The sequence below is a fragment of the Oncorhynchus tshawytscha genome, linkage group LG26, assembly GCF_018296145.1.
Source record: "Oncorhynchus tshawytscha isolate Ot180627B linkage group LG26, Otsh_v2.0, whole genome shotgun sequence".
Taxonomy (NCBI): Eukaryota; Metazoa; Chordata; class Actinopteri; order Salmoniformes; family Salmonidae; genus Oncorhynchus; species Oncorhynchus tshawytscha.
The window spans coordinates 18679826-18699356 of NC_056454.1; the positions used below are offsets into that span (position 1 = coordinate 18679826).

General features: G+C 42.2%; 1 pseudogene; it reads right to left on the reverse strand.

Moving 5' to 3' along the window:
- Positions 1–1532: 1532 nt before the first annotated feature.
- Positions 1533–18853, reverse strand: LOC112224925 (annotated as a pseudogene).
- Positions 18854–19531: the final 678 nt, after the last annotated feature.

A 19531-nucleotide genomic window follows, 5' to 3' on the forward strand; every position in this document is an offset into this window, starting at 1 on the left:
TTTGACCACCCACACCACCCTTTGCCAGGGGCATCACCACATGGTCAGGATGCATGACAGTACCAGAGGGCAAAGAGACACACACAAACCACCACATCAATTCCACTGCAGACTGGTGTCATCATGGAACAACATTGGTAGAGAGGTGGGAGGAGTGGACGAAGAGAGTGCAGAAGATGGATAGATTGGAGAAAGGGAGTGAGGAGGGGGTCAGAATTCTGGAGGATCAACAAGGGGGAGAGGACACATGAGGTGAAGGATAAAGAAGAAGGCAGAGTAGAAAATAGTAGAAGAGAGAGAGAGAGAGAGAGAGAGAGAGAGAGAGAGCGAGAGACAGAGCTTGGTTGGGTACATTTTATTCAGACATTTTATTCAACAAGAGATGTACCTACATTTGATGAACTAATCAAGGAATACTCAAAAGATGAAAGTTATTTGAACATAAATGACTTAACCTTGTTGATGTGAGGGACCAACAGGATACATTCATGCACAGGCTATTTCTCGGAATATCTTTAAAGGACAGAGCTATATCAATAACAAAAACATGAGACTGTCTATCAGAACGAGGAGAGGACGGAAGAATGTGTATTGAAGAAGAGAAATCATTAACATTACAGTTACCCTGTAGAAAAATCTGGAACACTTTGATTAACACGAAACAATTTGGTAGCAGAGTACCTTAAGTTGCTTCTGTAGCCTACCTATGTAACTACACAGTAGTAACTGTAGTAACAACATTGTAGTTACATAGGAACTGCTGTGTAATAGCGTTGGTAATAGATGGCCGTATAGGTTATTAAGGTAAAGTGTTTCCAACCATTCAAACTAGCATTAGCATGTAAGTACATCATCATCATTGGAATGATGCACTAACAACAGATTAGTGTGCATTGTATGTAGACACCAAAATGAAGTGTCACCCATGGTTCGTTAGTTTGGTACGGATCTTCTATATGTCAAGGGCTTAATGTGAGGCTTTGTTAGTCCACCACACATATTGACTAGTGTGATGAGAGAAAGGTTGAATAAATAGATGTGGAACGTGGCATGGAAGGCAAGCAGCTGCATAAATGGGAGGTTATATGCCGCCTGATACACCAATTGAACCAGATGCAGTGACAGCCCCGTGATTAGCATAGTGTTAGCTCCGGCATCCATGCTACTCGCAGCACCTAGCCCTATGAATAGCAGGGGACACAGCCAGTCAAACACACACACACAGATACAGACACACGCACACACACACATGAGCAATCAAGCAGGCAGGCACACACGCACGTACAGTGCGTATGCCCACACAGTAACTACATATTCATGAAACCTGCTTTGAATTGTAGCATGGATAATATCTTTGCCTTGCTCTCACACCCCTTTTTATCAAACATCTTCATTTGCGCAAATCTTTTTCACACGAGAGACCTGTCCTAAGACAAGAGAAGTACTCGTTATCTGTCCCTCTCACGCACACATAAACATATAAAGACAACACACCCCCCTATACAAACACTTAAACAAAAACATGTCGGCTACATAGAAAGAAACCCATGCACATGACAACAATATCAGCTGTCAGTCAAGTTGAACCTTTCCACCGTCGGGGATATCTGGATGTGGGTGAAGCTCTGCTATGTCTCTGCCATATGGAGGACAACAGTGGGCAGTGTCCCAGTCGCCATCTCCTGCTCCTCCACATACTGGCTGCATTTGGGGTCCCCCCGCACCTTCGTGGACTGGGTGATCTGGACACCCGTGAAGGGGTTAACGCACCAGCACTCGCCCCGCTGACCGTGGGTGGACATGTGGCACTGGAACACACGAGGGGGAAATGAGAGAGAGAAGGGGGTGGGGGGTGAGGGGGAGAGGTGGGGGTTTAATGAGGCACTGGATACAGTCAGAGATGGGGCGTTTGGGGGGGGGCGTAGGCGGCATAACAAGAGGGCGTTTGAATTTGGATTGGCTGAGATGAGGTGGATGGGTAGGGCTCCCGCCCGCAATAACAGCCCATCCTCGGGACATTCCCACCTCCCCATCCTCCCATCCCCCTCTGTCCCCTCCAGCATGCTAGCTGGCCTCGGACCCCCATTGAGACCCTTCCCCCCTATCCCGAGAATGAGGTTATAATTGAACTGATTTAACTGGACACTTCTTAGGCCACGCAAGAAAGGACCACGGGGACAGGGCCTTAGGGGAGGAGAGAGAAAAAAAACACACTTTCCATTTTTTCCTTCAATGAGAAAGAACAAATAGTGACAGTTACAGTAATTGCGAGAGGAACAAAATGATTACCGAACGATTAAGTGTTGTTGGAGGTGCAGTGTTTTTTGAGCCCTGGGAACCAAAGAGTTTTGTCATCAAAACAATGCCCTCATTTGCCTCTCTCTCTCTCTCTCTCACTCTCTTTCTCCCCTGTCCTCATTTTACCTCACACAGATGCCTAGAAGAAGCATTTTCAGGATGCAGATATGTCATATCATTGTTTTGACCACATTATAAAAATAAATGGGTCCTTCCAGCAGCAAAGACAAGCTTGCAGAGGAAACTGGGAAAAGCCTCATTGGGAAACATTGTTTCAACTTAGTTTGGAAATCTTCCCAAGGTCTGCCTGAAAACAGCTTTATTACCTTGTAACTCTGGATACAGACGCTGTCGCCCCCATGTTGACAAAAATCACCCCATTCTCGGGCATGGGGCGGGTGAGAGTGGTGTGTGAGGGATGGTGGTGGATAAAGGGGGCATACTTTCCTGCTGGGCCTCTACCCACTGACTCTGCCTTTCAAGGCATTCTTGAAAATAAATGTGTGTGCGTGCGTGTGTGTGCTTGTGTACAGTGTGTGTGCGTGCAGATTATACTACCCTTTTTAACAGTATGAGTTGAGTTAATGGTCCTGCACAGTCATCTTATTTCCCAAGTAAAAATAGCCTTGAAATTACCAAAACATCACCCATAATATTTCTATGCTATTTAAATGCTCAGAATTGAAGAAATTGTACCTTTTCTCTTATCTGTAACTATCAGGGAGCCTGAACGAACAGGCTGAGTGGGCAGGGAGCTTATAATCATGAGCTCGCCTTGACTGACAGCTCTTTGAAACACCCTTGTTGTTGCCAGGTAACAAGGTAAACAATGGGCCACATGTCATTGATGATAAGGTAAACAATGGGCCACATGTCATTCCAAGCCTAAATATCAGTGTTGTAGTACCCGAGTCCGGTCTAAAGACCACATATTGAATGTCTTGATCTTGTCTCTGTGTCATATACATTTTTACTTGGCCTTGACTCTGTCCCGGACAGTGAGAACTCATAATTTCTTTCCAAGATTAGCAGAGTAAAAAATTCATAATTATCAGCTTCCATTCAGTGAGTGCATGAAACCACATCACCAGGCTATATCATGAATCATTAAAGGGAGCCTTTGGGATGTCCAGTATGAAAGAAGTTAGAGGTAGTTTCGAGAGCCAATGCTAACTAGCGTTAGCACAATGACTGGAAGTCTATGGGTATCTACTAGCATGCTAGCAGATACCCATAGACTTCCAGTCATTTTCCTAACTCTAGTTAGAATTGGCTAGCGAAACTAACTATAACTTCCTCTATACTGGGCACAGAGACAAAAAAACGGGTATCCACAAGTTCATCTGACTCTGGGCAAGTAGATAAAGTGCCTTATTGCCAAAACCCAGAAGTATCCTTTTCATATGTTATTGCTTATTAAAACTGGGCTTTCTACTTCACTCATAACATTACTGTCCATTCATTAAAGAAAATCCTCAAACTTTGTCGTGATCGTCAGAATTTCCTCGATTCATTGGATTGGAAGAGTAGGGAAATTGTTTGAAGGTTGAACGCTCACTATTAGTAAAGGAAGACCGTGAGAAGTTGTAACAGTCTTTATGTCTATTATAGACATGTTTGCGCAGTGGAGAACCATCACTACTGGGGAAAAATAAATCTTCCAACACGTTGTACCAAACTCAAATATGAAGAAAAATAGCAGAAAGGTAGTATAATTTAATGCGCCCAGCTGAATCAAACAGGCCCGAGGCTGAGCCAAGCTTCGGGCTGCCACTCACACAGAGACAGTACCTGCACGGATAATGCTACCAGCAACAACACTGCTTACACAACCTATGGTAGACTAATGCCATCACTATCACACTATCACCAAAAGTGACAACAGTGACACATCAAAGGTTGTGTGTGACAGGCTTGTGATGCAGGCGAGTGCACTTTTTGTAAAACACATAGCTGGGGCCAATAGAAAGACAGCACTCACACACAGCATGGTGTTAAAGGATAAGCAGCCTATTCACTCAAACATAATAAGCCAGTACAGTAGGTCCCAATCATAACAACACAAAAACACAACCATTAGGCATAGGATTTCCCAATCAAAATGTACAACTCTTCCTTTCGCATTGCAAACATATTTTTTTATGTTCAGCACACAAATTAAGCGGTTATCCAAAGTTTAAACGCAACAAGTTTAATGCAAGTCATTTTCAAAGAGATGGCTAACGACAGCAAGCGGGCTGCAATAAAAAACACAGCTCCACTCCACCAGGTGATGATAGTTTGAAAAGGGCAAACCTAAGCAATTAGCGACAATATCCTGATGAAAGAAATAAAAGCCGAAATAAATCATTCTCTCTACTATTATTCTGACATTCCACATTCTTAAAATAAAGTGGTGATCCTAACTGACCTAAACAGGGAATTCTTACTCAGATTAAATGTCAGGAATTGTGAAAAACTGTTTAAATGTATTTCGCTAAGGTGTACGTAATCTCCGACTTCGACTGTATGTACTGTATTCTATTCTATTTTAGTCAATGCCGCTCCGACATTGCTCGTCCAAATATTTATATATTCTTAATTCCATTGCTTTACATTAGATTTGTGTGTATTGTTGTGAAATTGATAGATATTACTTCGCTGATGGAGCTAGAAACCCAAGCATTTTCCAGTTCCCATTGGCTGTAGTGGCCATAACATCGTGGCAATAACAAGGAAAGCCAACGTGTCAAAGGTTGGGCCTAAAGCAATTTATAAGAGATCTTACAAAATGTTTTCTTAGGACTCTTTTGTTAAAATCATTTCTGTTGATCTGATGTGTATGAGGAAGTGAATATGGATACAGCACTGGGTGTATTTATCAATGTATTTGTGCCCATTGTTGACAAGTATGCACCCGTTAAGAAAATCACTGTGAGAACTCTTAGAGCCCTCTGGATTGATGATGAATAAAAAAAATGGTATGGTTCAAAGAAATGATGGAAAAGAGGTGGCAAACAAGTCATGCTGCTCAGCTGATTGGTTAACAAACTGTAAATGGAGAAATGTTGTACCTAAACTTACCAAAATGAAGAATAAATGATATTACAAAACCAAGATAAATGACAGAAAACACAATCTAAAAATACTTTGGAGTACCTTGAATTATACCATGCGAGGAAAACCCAATTCATTTCCATCGTTCATTGAAATTGATGAGTCCTTTAGCTATTGCCAATCATTTCAATTACTATTTCATTGGTAAAGTGGTAAAACTCAAAAGTGAAGTTACAACATCGAACGATGAACCACCATATTTTGCTAAAAAACATCTAACAACGAAAGGGAAGGATTGCTGTTTTGAATTTGGTCAAGTTAGTGTGGGAGAGGTGAAAGAATTTGATTTGAAGTAATTCCACTGCCTAAAAATAGTAAAGCACCCTTTGCTGGCTCTAACAGCTGCCCAATCATTTTGCTGCCTGTTCTTAGTAAACTGAAGGAGAGAATTGTGTTTGACCAAATGCAATGCTATTTTTCAGAGAACAAGTTCACTACTGACTCTCAGCATACACATAGAGAAGGGCAATCAATTTATACTGACTGACTCAGATGACAGATTATTAGTGAAAAGACATTGATAGTAAGATTATATTTGGAGCTGTATTGTTAGATTACAGTGCTGCATTTGATGTTATTGATCATACATAGGTATTGAAGAAACTCACTTGTTTTGGCTTTACATTACCTGCCATCACGTGGTTGGAGAGTTATTTATCCAATAGAACCCAAAGTGTTCTTCAATGGAAGCGTCTCTAACATCACATATATACAATGCGTCGAGGGAAGTTGTCTTCGGCCATATCAGTGTTACTTTTCATGTTTTGTGTTTTTTATGGACCCCATGACGAATAGCTGCAGCCTCTGCAAAAGCTAATGGGGAATCAAGTAAACAAATAAATAAACAAATAAATAGACTTCTGATGAGTTGTTCAGTGTTAGAATTCTGAGATTCGGTTGAAAAATATATTAGTATTGTCAGAAATGCTACAAAAATATAGCACATCATTGCTTATCTATTTGGCACTTGAAACCGATAAATTATAAATTGAATCAAAACTGTTGCCCCTAAAATGTATTCAGTCCGAAAGGTGGCAAGTCTAACTTTATGGATGCTGTAGTCTCGTTCTTAACCAATAGCGCGATATTGAGCTAGGTGGGGGGGGATCCGGTTCTCGGAAATGGCCAGATGGCTCATGACCAGGGGCTGGGAGTGCGTACCTACAATCAAGGTGATTTGCAAATTTCATCAACAATATTGGTGTAGTAAGTACATTTTAATTTAACATTGAGCTTCAACCAAAATCTACAGATGAATAATATCATAAGGCCTTACTTTGATGCCCATGTTTACCCCAATATAGGGTTGTTAGGAACCTACTGGTTTACAGGCCGCATCAGGCCTGCAAGTCGCATTATACTGACTTGCGAAGTGATATGTAATTCCTATTGGAATCCAGACAGAGTTATGACATCCAACAGTTGGAATTTTTATTCAACCAAAACCTGCATTCCTTAATGACACTCAGGGTTGGGAATATTGATAAAGGGGACTACCTAAACCATTTAAACTAGAACAACCATTTCAGTAATGGGTGCAATAAATCTACCTAACTGATAGTAGTTAGTTAATTATCTTTGTGTAGCATAAGATTAATGTATCAATCAATGTACATTCAAAAATCGACCTGCAGTACAGCATGCTGATGATAATGATAATGATGGCCATAGTTTTGATAGAAATGTTTTACTCTCCACAGAGTAAAACAGACACAATCACAATCTCACAGTCAACAATGGATATTAACATCAACACTGTGGTTCTTTTAGAAATGTTACACTGAAAAATCAACACTGACCAATATGCTGTGAGGCGGCAGTATATTACATTAACCAAATCAATGATTAGAGGCTCACCTGTTTGAGATTGTATTGGCCCCTTCTGTCACAATTGGGGAAGTTGAGCTCGTACAGATCCTCCAGTGGTTCCCTGTTGTCATGGAAGGTCATCTTGGAGATCTCCTCCAGCACCTTGTCCATCTCCTGTTGACAATGGCTCTGAAAAGAACAGACAATATGCTGACTGTTGAACTAATACACCTTCAACTCAGCACCATCCCGTACATAGCGTTGAGCCAGTAACTGAAAGGCTGCTGGATTGAGTCCCCGAGCTGACAAGGTAAAAAATATGTTGTTCTGCCCCTGAGCAAGGCAGTTAACCCACTGTTCCCCGGGCGTCAAAGATGTGGATGTCGATTAAGGCAGCCCCCCGCACCTGCCTTAAGGGGTTGGGTTAAATGCGGAAGGCATTCAGTTGTACAACTGACTAGGTATCCCCCTCTCCTTTCCCTTAAATAAGTGATTGAAATGTATGACGGGTGCACAGTGTGACAGAGCTGAGGGCTGAGTTTTGCCGGCCTATTTATACTATACAGTAGTGTATGACAGCCAGCAAAGTGGATCAGTGTGTCCTCCAATGGTTTGGTCTGGGACAAGCGGGGGGCATGACCCTCCTTATCTGGACCTTACAATAACCTATGGATGCTAAGTTCCCACACATTCTATTGAGGGAAGGAGGAGCTTTTAACTTCTCATCTCTAGATGGAGTAAATAATGATCTCACTATATCTACCTCAAACTCCAAACACTCACGTTAACAGGAAAACCCATTTTTAACACTCCATTTCACCAAACCCCAGGCTGGAACATTTTTGAATTGTCATTTTAGTTGTCCCTCCACAACCCACAACTTACCAACCCCCAGAACTGACTCCCCCATTTGCCTACCCCCATTTACTGCATTAGTATATCCATTGTTGTCTCTAATGGTCTCATCAATTGTGTTTCCCTCGCTTATTTTGTGTTTTGTGGCAATACATAGAGTTAAATGAGGGAGAAGATCTGGGCATGTATATGATTGTTTCCTAGGTCGGAACACTTATGGCTCTTCTCTGTGGGCCCCGGGGGCCACGCTTATTAGCATGCCACATATTTTTGCTTTAAACAAAGTTCACATGAACCGGACGACAATGGGTTGTTTGGGAAATTAATTTAGGGCTAACTAGGGTTGTGTTAGTCAACTAATAACAAGGTTGTCCTTGTAAGCCACGTGATATTGAATGAAGCACATAAACACTGTTGAATGAGTGCTGTTTGTTTGCAGTGTGCAAATTTAACACAATTCAACTTAGCTCTAATATTTCTACTGATTGACGGTGAAAATACTGCCAATATTTGATAGTATTTTGTAAACAGTTACCAATTGCAGTATTAAAATAAATGTATAAGAATATTGGCCTTCAGTGGTCTATGTAAATAAATGACAATCTGTCAACACATATAAATATATAAAGATTTTATTGACATACAAAGTAGCTGTGTCTTTGTGTGTGTATGGAAGAGGGTACTGCCGTACCAAATACCAACCAGGGTCATTAAGGCCAGTATTCAATCAATTGCATATAGTGGATTTACAGATACCACTTTCAGAACTGTGATCAATTTACACAACAGCGTGTTTAGAAAGGTTGGGAGGCTCTAGGATCCTACCAAAATTCATGTTTTTCTCTCCAATTTCATGATATCCAATTGTTAGTTACAGTCCTGACCCATCGCTGCAACTCCCGTACGGACTCGGGAGAGGCGAAGGTCAAGAGCCATGCATTCTCCGAAACACGGCCCTGCCAAACCACACTGCTTCTTGACACACTGCTCGCTTAACCCGGCCGAACCAATGTTTTGGAGGAAACACGGTACAACTGGCGACCGTGTTAGCGTTCATGCTCCCGGCACGCCACAGTCGTTAGAGCGCGATGGGACAAGGACATCTCGGCCGGCCAAACCCTCCCCTAACCCAGATGATGCTGGGTCAATTGTGCGTCGCCTTATAGGTCTCCCGCTGCGACAAAGTCCGGTATCAAACCCGGTTCTGTAGTGACGCCTCAAGCACTGCGAAGCAGGAAGCAGTACCTTAGACCGCTGCACAACTCAGGAGGCCCTAAGTTTAGCCATTCTAAGCTATGTAGTGTCATAATACTAATTGCTCATCAAGTTTCTGAACTTTATCTCTCGGAAAGCGGATGTGAACAAAGATGGATTTTTATTTATTTTTGGAATGGTTTGTCCTGACCTGAGTGGCCCGCTGGGTCCTAGGTTCCTCAGGGCGGGTGTTGGTCTTCATCTTGGTCTTGAGCTCGTTCTGGGCCTGCCTCAAAGCCTTCTGTTTGGACCACATCCAAGGTCTGGCATCTTTGGTCGGCTTCTTCTGAGGGGGCCCTCAGTGCCCTGCAGCTCCTCTATAGATCCTGCATGCACACACACACACACACACACACACACACACACACACACACACACACACACACACACACACACACACACACACACACACACACACACACACAAACAAAGACTTAGTGCACTCTTAGAAAAAAAGTGATACTGTATCTAGAACCAAAAAGGGTTCTTCGGCTGTCCCCATAGAAGAACCCTATGAAGAACACCTTTTGGTTCCAATTAGAACCCTTTTGGGTTCCTTGTAGAACTGTTTTCAAAGAGGGTTCTACATGGAATAGTTCTCCTATTGGGACAGCCACAGAACCATTTTGGAACCTTTTATTCTAAGAGTGTACATGCCCCGAATACAAACAAGGATATCTGCACATAAAAAGTTTTAATGCACCGGAAACTCGTTCCAAACAAAGAGAAAATGATTGCTCAAGAAAATGTTCCCTTTATAGACTCTCAGGGTCGACAGAACACATACACCCACACCCATAGATACACACACAATTGTTTGCTCTCCTTTAATTAATCCCAAAGGAGCTTTCAAAGCACTATGTTTCTAATGACAGGTTTCTGTAAACAATGTGTTATCTTTGGAAGACAAAGATTCACATTGGCTTCCTCAAGGCACCATCCTGCTGGTACAGTATGTGGCTCACACCCTGATGTCACTTCTCCTGCTGGGCAGTGAGTCTCAGAAGTGGTCGGGACTATAATCTTATTGCTGACAGTTTGTATGTACTACAGGTTGTAAATAATGATGAGAGATGGTGCCTAAGATTGGTTGTGTTGTTAAAATCAAAGCCCTCAGCACATACGGTGCCTTCAGAAAGTATTCACACCCCTTGTCTTTTTCCACAGAAAATTGTGTTACAGCCTGAATTTAAAATGGATTACATTTATATATGTTTTTGCCACTGGCCTACACATAATACCCCATCATGGCAAAGTGGATTTAAAAAAAAAAAAATCTATACAAATGATTTTGAAATTAAAAACTGAAATATCTTGAGTCGAAAAGTATTTTCACTGCCTTTGTTATGGCAAGCCTAAATAAGTTCCGGAGTAAAACTCTGCTTTAACAAGTCACATAATAGGTTGCATGGACTCTTCTTGCAATAATATAGTTTAGAACGACTACCTCATCTCTGTACCCCGATGCCGGCTCCGACCGGGAGACCTATGAGGCGACGCACAATTGGCCCAGCGCCGTCTGGGTTAGGGGAGGGTTTGGCCGGCTGGGGTGTCCTTGTCCCATCGCGTTCTAGCAACTCCTGTGGTGGGCCGGGCACAGTGCACGCTGACATGGTCGGCAGTTGTACAGTGTTTCCTCCGACACATTGGTGCGGCTGGGTAGGCCGTCATTGTAAATAAGAATTTGTTCTTAACCGACTTGCTTAGTTAAATATAGGTTCAATAAAACATTTTAAAATAATCTTTAAGGTCCCTCAGTCGAGCAGTGAATTTGAAACACAGATTAAACCACAAAACCAGGGAAGTTTGCCAATGCCTCTCAAAGGAGGGCTCCTATTGGTAGATGGGTCAAAAATAAAAAGCAGACATTGAATATCCCTTAGAGCATTGTGAAGTTATTAATTATTCTTTGGATGGTGTATCAATACACTCAGGCATGACAAGGATACAGGTGTCCTTCCTAACTCAGTTGCTAGAGAGGAAGGAACTGCTCAGGGATTTCACCATTAAACCAATGGTGACTTTAAAACATGGTTGTGATAGGAGAAAACTGAGGATAGATGTTTGCAATAACGCACTTATGTAAAACTGCAAAAAATTTGGCAAAGAAATGAACTTTATGTCCTGAATACAAAGTGTGGCACATCCAACTCCACTCATAACCGAGTACCATTCTTCATATTTCAAGCACGGTCGTGGCTGTATCATGCTATGGGTATGTTTGTCATCGGCAAGGACTAGGGAGTTTATTTATTTATAAAAATACATGGAATAGAGCTAAGCGCAGGCAAAATCCTTCAGTCTGCTTTCCAACAGACAATGGGAGACAAATGCACATTTCAGCAGAAACATTAGCCTAAAACACAAAGCCAAATATACACTGGAGTTCAAATCAAATTGTATTTGTCACATGCGCCAAATACAACAGACCTTACAGTGAAATGCTTACTTATAAGCCCTTAAACAACAATGCACTATTTATTTTTAAAATAAATGTAAAAAACATTTAAAAAAAATAATAAGACATAAAAGTTTCAAATAATTAAAGAGTATTAGTAAGATAACAATAGCGAGGCTATATACAGGGGGTACCAGTACAGAGTCAATGTGAAGGGGCACCGGTTAGTCGAGGTAATTTAGGTAATATGTACATGTAGATAGAGTTATTAAAGTGACTATGCATAGATGATAACAGAGTAGCAGCGGTGTAAAAGGGGGAGCAATGCAAATAGTCTGGGTAGCCATTTGACTAGATGTTCAGGAGTCTTATGGCTTGGGGGTAGAAGCTGTTTAGAAGCCTCTTGGACCTGGACTTGGATCTCCGGTACTGCTTGCCGTGCGGTAGCAGAGAGAACAGTCTATGACTTGGGTGACTGGAGTCATTGACCATTTTTTGGGCTTTCCTCTGACACCGCCTACTATATAGGTCCTGGATGTCAGGAAGCTTGGCCCCAGTGATGTACTGGGCTGTACACACTACCCTCTGTAGCACTTTACGGTCAGATGCAGAGCAGTTTCCATACCAGACGGTGATGCAACCGGTCAGGATGCTCTTGATGATAGTGCAGCTGTAGAACTTTTTGAGGATCTGGGGACTAAAAATCTCTGGGGATTAAAAATCTTTACAGTCTCCTGAGAGGGAAAAGGTGTTGCCGTGCTCTCTTCACAACTGTCTTGGTGTGTTTGGACCATGTTAGTTTGTTGGTGGAACTTGAAACTCTCGACACGCTCCACTTCAGCCCCGTCATTGTTAATGGGGGCCTGTTCAGCCTTCCTTTTCCTATAGCCCACGATCACTTTGTTTTGCTCACATTAAGGGAGAAGTTGTTGTCCTGGCACCACACTGCCAGGTCTCTGACCTCCTCCCTATAGGCTGTCTCCTCATTGTCAGTGATCAGGCCTGCCACCGTCATCAGCAAAATGAATGATGGTGTTGGAGTCGTGCTTGACCACGCAGTCATGGGAGAACAAGGAGTACATGAGGGGACTAAGCATGCACCCCTAAGGGGCCCCAGTGTTGAGTATCAGTGTGGCAGATGTGTTGTTGCCTACCATTACCACCTGGGGGAGGCCCGTCAGGAAGTCCAGGATCCAGTTGCAGAGGGAGGTGTTTAGTCCCAGGGTCCTTAGCTTAGTGATGCACTTTGTGGGTACTATGGAGGTAAACGCTGAGCTCTAGTCAATGAACAGCATTCTCACATAGGGGTTCCTTTTATCCAGGTAGGAAAGGGCAGTGTGGAGTGCAATTGAGAATTGGAGTGGGTCTAGGGTTTCCAGCATGATGGTGTTGATGTGAGCCATGACCAGCCTTTCAAAGCACTTCATGGTTACCAACGTGAGTGCTACGAGGTGGTAATCATTTAGGCAGGTGGTCTGTTTGAAACATGTACGTATGTAAATTAGACATTTCTGTATTTCGTTTTCACAAAATTCACAAAATAATTTCTAAACATTTGTTTTCACTTTGTCATTATGTGGTACTGAGAGTAGATGGGTGAGAAAAAGCATACATTTGATCAATTTTGAATTCAGTCTGTAACAAAACAAAATGTGGACTAAGTCAAGAGGTATGCAAACTTTATGAAGGCACTGTATATGAGCCTCTAGCTGAGAGAGATCGAATCCCGGTCCCACCTGTCTTTTACACTGTTTCTCTTCTATCTGTAAAAATATATATAATTATAAAAAATTTAACAATTGTGGTGGTGGATAAAGTTGTACCCAACTGTTAATCTTTGTTTGGTCCACCTGAACTTTTATCATCTTTGGCAAAGCGTTATCTGTATTACAAGAGAAGCTGCTCCCAGTTACTGTCTTTCACACTACCCTTTTGTAGCATCGCTCGGTTCACTAAAATCAGGCTGAATTGGCCCAACAATGGATATGGGGTATTTTTCAGGAGGGCTCAGAATTACAAAACGTCTACATTCTGATATAGTTACACTCATTTCCTAATCACTCAGTTTTGAAAACCCGAAACGCTGTTTATAATTTAGCTGAATTTTGCTATTCTTATAGAGAACACTGGTGCAGAATTGTTGACTACGGATCAGAACATTACTCCCTATCATGGGAAGCGAGCACGGAATAGTATGGAAGCACTTTTAGCCTGGTTGTCTTGCTGAGTAAGGACTTTCTGTCTGCCTTCTCAGTGGAGGTGAACTACCTCCTGGGGGCACTGTGTGAGCATGTGTGTGTTTGTGCATGTGTCTCTGTGTGTGTGTGTGTGTGTGTGTGTGTGTGTGTGTGTGTGTGTGTGTGTGTGTGTGTGTGTGTGTGTGTGTGTGTGTGTGTGTGTGTGTGTGTGTGTGTGTGTGTGTGTGTGTGTGTGTGTGTGTGTGTGTCACTCCACTAGCTCTTATCTGTAATTAGGGAGACACAAACAGAGGAATGCAGCTCTAAGACAGTAAACCACTCCCAGGAGGGAGAGCAACCCATTGACTTGACAAAGGTATTCAAACAGTATTCAGAGAGAGAGAGAGAGAGAAAGAGAAAGAAGAGAGAGAGAGAGAGAGAGAGAGAGAGAGAGAGAGAGAGAGAGAGAGAGAGAGAGAGAGAGAGAGAGAGAGAGAGAGAGAGAGATTTTTTTCACTTTTGTTTATTATCTAGTTCAACTGCTTTGGCAATGTTAACATATGTTTAACATGCCAATAAAGCCCTTAAATTGAATTGAGAGAAAGAGAGCGAGAGAGGATGAGAGGATGAGAGAAGGGGTATTCAAATCTAATTTTGTGTGTATTTATATACCATTTTTTATTACTTTACTTAGTATGCTTCTCCTCAAAATGTACGGAATGGCTTACTGTCCACTCTGGTTAAAATGTCCACAGCAGTAGAGAGTATAGCGTTCAGAGTTCTGGACAGATTAAATGCTTTGTGGCAGTAGCTATTGAAATTCCAAATTTCAGAAAATTATACAAGTTTCAGCCAACAACCGTCAGCTTGTTAGTTTTACTTTGAAACACTAGTGTTGATCCCATCTTGGCAGCATAGCAACTGCATGTTAGAAAGCTATGTGAACCTTGGCTTTGAGAATGCTACTGAACATGCTTTCACAGCTGTCTGAATTAGTGATATACAGTATTTACAATGTCAATTAAAACGGTATCGTTCTTTTGGACATTGGTTGTCATTTACAGTATAACTGTGCTCAAAATGTGGTAAATAGGTTGAAAATCACACCTTTTTTCTTCTGACAAGATAATGGCCGTACCTTGTGATGGTTCCTTCCACCTGCGGCTACACCTCTTCAAACAAGTTCAGTTGGCAAACAGTCAAATTATTGTGTAGGTTTTGTCGAAGCAGGGAGCCCAAACATATGATGGTTTGCCTCATTTTCCATCCCAAAGGACATGAGGTTGTCCTAATGGCTAAAAAAAAAAAAACTAGATTTGAATCCTTGTGATGGTTCCACATCCTGCGGCTATCACCGAAATTCTTCAAACAAGTTCAGTTGGCAAACAGTTCGTTGTCTCATTGGGAAGTCTGTAAAGGAATGGGGGAGCCCAAACATTCCAGCTCAAGTTCTCTGCTCCCAAAGGACATGAGGTCTAGTCTTTTGGGACTTAGCACTTATTCCAAAAGGAATAACTCATTAAAAGGAATAATGACCAGCCTTTCAAAGCACTTCATGGCTACAGACGTGAGTGCTACGGGTCGGTAATCATTTTGGCAGGTTACCTTAGTGTTAATTTCGGCACAGGGACTATGGTGGTCTGCTTGAAACATGTTGGTATTACAGACTAAGTCAGGGACAGGTTGAAAATGTCAGTAAAGACACTGGCCAGTTGGTCAGCGCATGCTCGGAGTACACGTCCTGGTAATCCGTCTGGCCCTGCAGCCTTGTGAATGTTGACCTGTTTAAAGGTCTTACTCACATCGGCTAGGGAGATCTTGATCACACAGTCGTCCGGAACGGTAATTTAGCTTGTCTGGTAGGTTCATGTCGCTGGGCAGCTCGTGGCTGTGCTTCCCTTTGTAGTCTGTAATACTTTGCAAGCCCTCCACGAGAGTCAGAGATGGTGTAGTATGATTTAGTCTTAGTCCTGTATTGACACTTTGTCTGTTTGATGGTTCCTCTGGGGGCATAGCGGGATTTCTGAAAGGCTTCCAGGTTGGAGTCCCGCTCCTTGAAAGCAGAAGCTCTACCCTTTAAAGCTCAGTGCGGATTTTTCCTGTAATCCATGTCTTCTGGTTGGGGTATGTACTTACGGTCACTGTGGTGGTGATGTCATCGATGCACTTATTGATGAAGCCAGTGACTGCTGTGGTGTACTCCTCAATGCCATCAGAAGAGTCCCGGAAAATTCCAGTCTGTACTAGCAAAACAGTCCTGTAGCTTTGCAGGACTAAATTGTGCATCATCAGTATTCATTATACATCACCAGTAATACCTGGTTTGCATACCTATTCTTGCCTTAGCATTTACTGGTAGATATCATAACTTGGAAATCTTTCCTACTGCTTTCCTCCATGCAACAACCAGTTGTTTGAGAGCTGCATGCTGTCTCTGCCCAACAGATTATCTATAGGCTATATGTGTGCAGCAAGCATGTGATAAATAATCAACTTAACAAATGAACAGCTTTGGGGTCCATCTGTTTTTTAAAAATCAATTATATAGCCTCAATAAAAAAAAAGACATTATTACATTATACTGTATTTATTGGCGCAAGCGGGCCACTGACGGGGATGATCGACTGCCTTGGAGGGTTTCCAAAACCTTCCCTGTATGTTGGTTTAGCCCTGACACACACAGACAGGGGCATTCCCCTGCCTTTGTTCCCTATTCAGAAAGTTGGTTTACTTTTGGTCAATTGCACATTAATGTTCAAATAAATCATGATGATAAAAAAAGCTACTTTTTAATCAAAAACTAATGTGACCAGATAAAAAATTGGTAGCTTGGAAAACTATATTTTCAGAGTTGCTTCCCCACACTGTTAATGGATATGCATTTGGACTTTCTCCCTGACTTTCTATTTTCATTTGGACTTTTTCCGGAACTTGCCACTGGGCTAATGAAGGCTGTGTTTGAAGCTTTGGTCTACCAGACATTCTGAGCATTGGTAGAAAGTCTGGTGAACAAGATTATGATGTGCATAACTTGGCTAACTAATGCTAACAAGATGCTACAGTGTACAGCTGCTATTGTGAGCTCTGCCTTCATAACATATTTGATTAGTTTGGAAATTGACCTTTTCAACTCGTCTCCATCCCGTTTTGACCTCTAAAAGGCTCAAATGTCCTGCACAGCTAGAAATGCAAACCTTTAGTGTTTTGAGGTTTTAAAAGGCTTCTAAAGTTTGTAATTTCCACTGTATAATGTCTGATTTAATTAGAATCCACACAATAATTTACATGATTTTCCTGCTGTGGGAAATGGGTCAAATTAAGTCTCTCTCTCTCTCTCTCTCTCTCTCTCTCTCTCTCTCTCTCTCTCTCTCTCTCTCTCTCTCTCTCTCTCTCTCTCTCTCTCTCTCTCTCTCTCTCTCTCTCTCTCTCTCTCTCTCTCTCTCTCTCTCTCTCTCTCTCTCTCTCTCTCTCTCTCTCTCTCTCTCTGATTAAAATCCTGTAGGGGTGTGAGCACACCATTACCTGCGGGGCTACAAGGGCAATCCCAGTTCACAGACAATGCATAGAGAAGAACTAGAAAGAGAGAAAGTACGAGACAATAAAGAGGCAAACGTGTAGTTGTTTGCAATCATCATGCAAAGACAGTCACTATTAGCTCTTCCAAATCTGGGAATCTTTTTGTCAGAACCCACTGTTTTTGAGAGACTGAATGCAGTTCCAGCCTATGCATTGTGTGCTCAGTCAGATGAGGACAAATCTTCAAACATCCACCCAAGCACAGAATCCCTTGAAAATGATGAGTTCATCCTGAGTGTACTGTATGTACTCTGAAGTTTTGTGCGTTTATTTTGGTACGAAAGCACATGAGTTCGTACAGCATTTCCCATTGCTGAAAGATGTGATGTCATGCCAATAACAGCAACAGTTATCAAACAAACACATGATGGAGGGAGGGAGATGGATGGAGGGTGGAGGGGGGAGCTATGTGTAGGAATATGACATGCTACCTAATTAAAGATCATTTAGAGAGCCCCAAGCTTACAAGACACCTGGCACCTGATAGTGCCTCTTTTACACTTGACTGGCTCATGAAATGGAAATCTCATGTGAAGGGGATACTGTATGTGAGATGGCACTAAGTTACTGCCGGCAGCATGTGCTTTGGGCATTAAAAAAAGGGGGAAAATTGTCATGCACTTACTTTGTTTAAAAAAACAGAGAAATAGGATCAGACAAACATGGTTAGCAGTTTGACAAAAATAGATGAATAGCATTTGGATCTACCAGTTAGTCCAAACACACCACGGATGTCAACATTCATTCCCAGAAATCAATGATGATCCATTGAACAAATCCTTGTTATTTCTAAATACATGTTTTGCCATTTACACCTAATAAGGGGACTACTTGGGGTATTGATTTCTAATGGAAACATATAGAGAAGCAATAGATCTCCAGTATACCAGCCTATGACATTCAGCAGATACCATGCACTTCAATATTGTGAACTCCTTTGTGGCCGATTAAAGACATGTATAACACAGAATACTTGTAACCCTACAATAATGATAACCTTCTCTTAGCGACAGTCTAGTTACTTACCACTCTTGTCCTGATGCTCTTGAGTGAGGTTGGGTACCGGGTCTACTTTGTGTGAGCATCGTCCTGACCCCTGAACCAGCTGCTCCAAGGGCAATTCTGAATCTGCAGTGGGATAACAATGCAGCCCTGTGGAACACCGCGGTGTGTAGATGCCGCAGAATTCGCCTTCTAACCGGGAACACACTGGGCAGCAGCCACAGCTGGGCTCCCTGACTATCTCAGTGCAGGTTGTAGCAAGCTTAGGACATGCAGCTTGGCGCTCCGCAGCACAACTCGGACAATGGAATACCACGCCCCCGAGCAATAGATCCGGCAGAGCAAGAAATGTAAGCAGCAGCAAACTGCAGCCATAATATAGCACCATTCTACCTCGAGCTGTACCGTCTAATAAAGAGTAACATGAATAGATAAGGATGTAAACTTTGGGTCCAAAAATGGAACCTTCAACTGTGTTAGCATGGTAAACAAGTGGGAGACCCAGTGGTGCAATCTGCAGGGTCCTATCAACTGTCATGTTTCTGATATTTTATGTCTTGAAGGCAGGTAATTAACGACATGTAGCTTGCAGTGAGTTGTCTCTTGCATAACATTAGTGTGCAGTAGATAACGAATTATTGAAGGAACAAATGATCAAATGTCAATATCTGAATAAATATGTTCGAATAGCCATGCTTCGACTATAGCAAGAGCTTGCTTTGTGCTTTCAAATTATATTATCTTTACTTAGAACATTTTAAATATTATCTTAGGCTGCACTGCTGTCCCGAGTGAAAAAGGATCCTAAGCATTAATACATCTGATTCAGCCATAATGTCAAGATAATTTTTGCTCTTCATGAGAGTATGTTTAAACAACAAGCAGCAGAGCAGAGAAACAGAACTTTCCAAGGGAATATTACAGCGTGTGCTGGGTGTCTCTGACATGACCACTCCATTTCTCGCATTTCCATTTACACTCAATTAAAGCTGTCCCAAGGACCGAAATGGCTCTCCCTCCCCCATATGTCCCATTGATTTATTGGTAGTGAGTAGGGGTTGTTGTG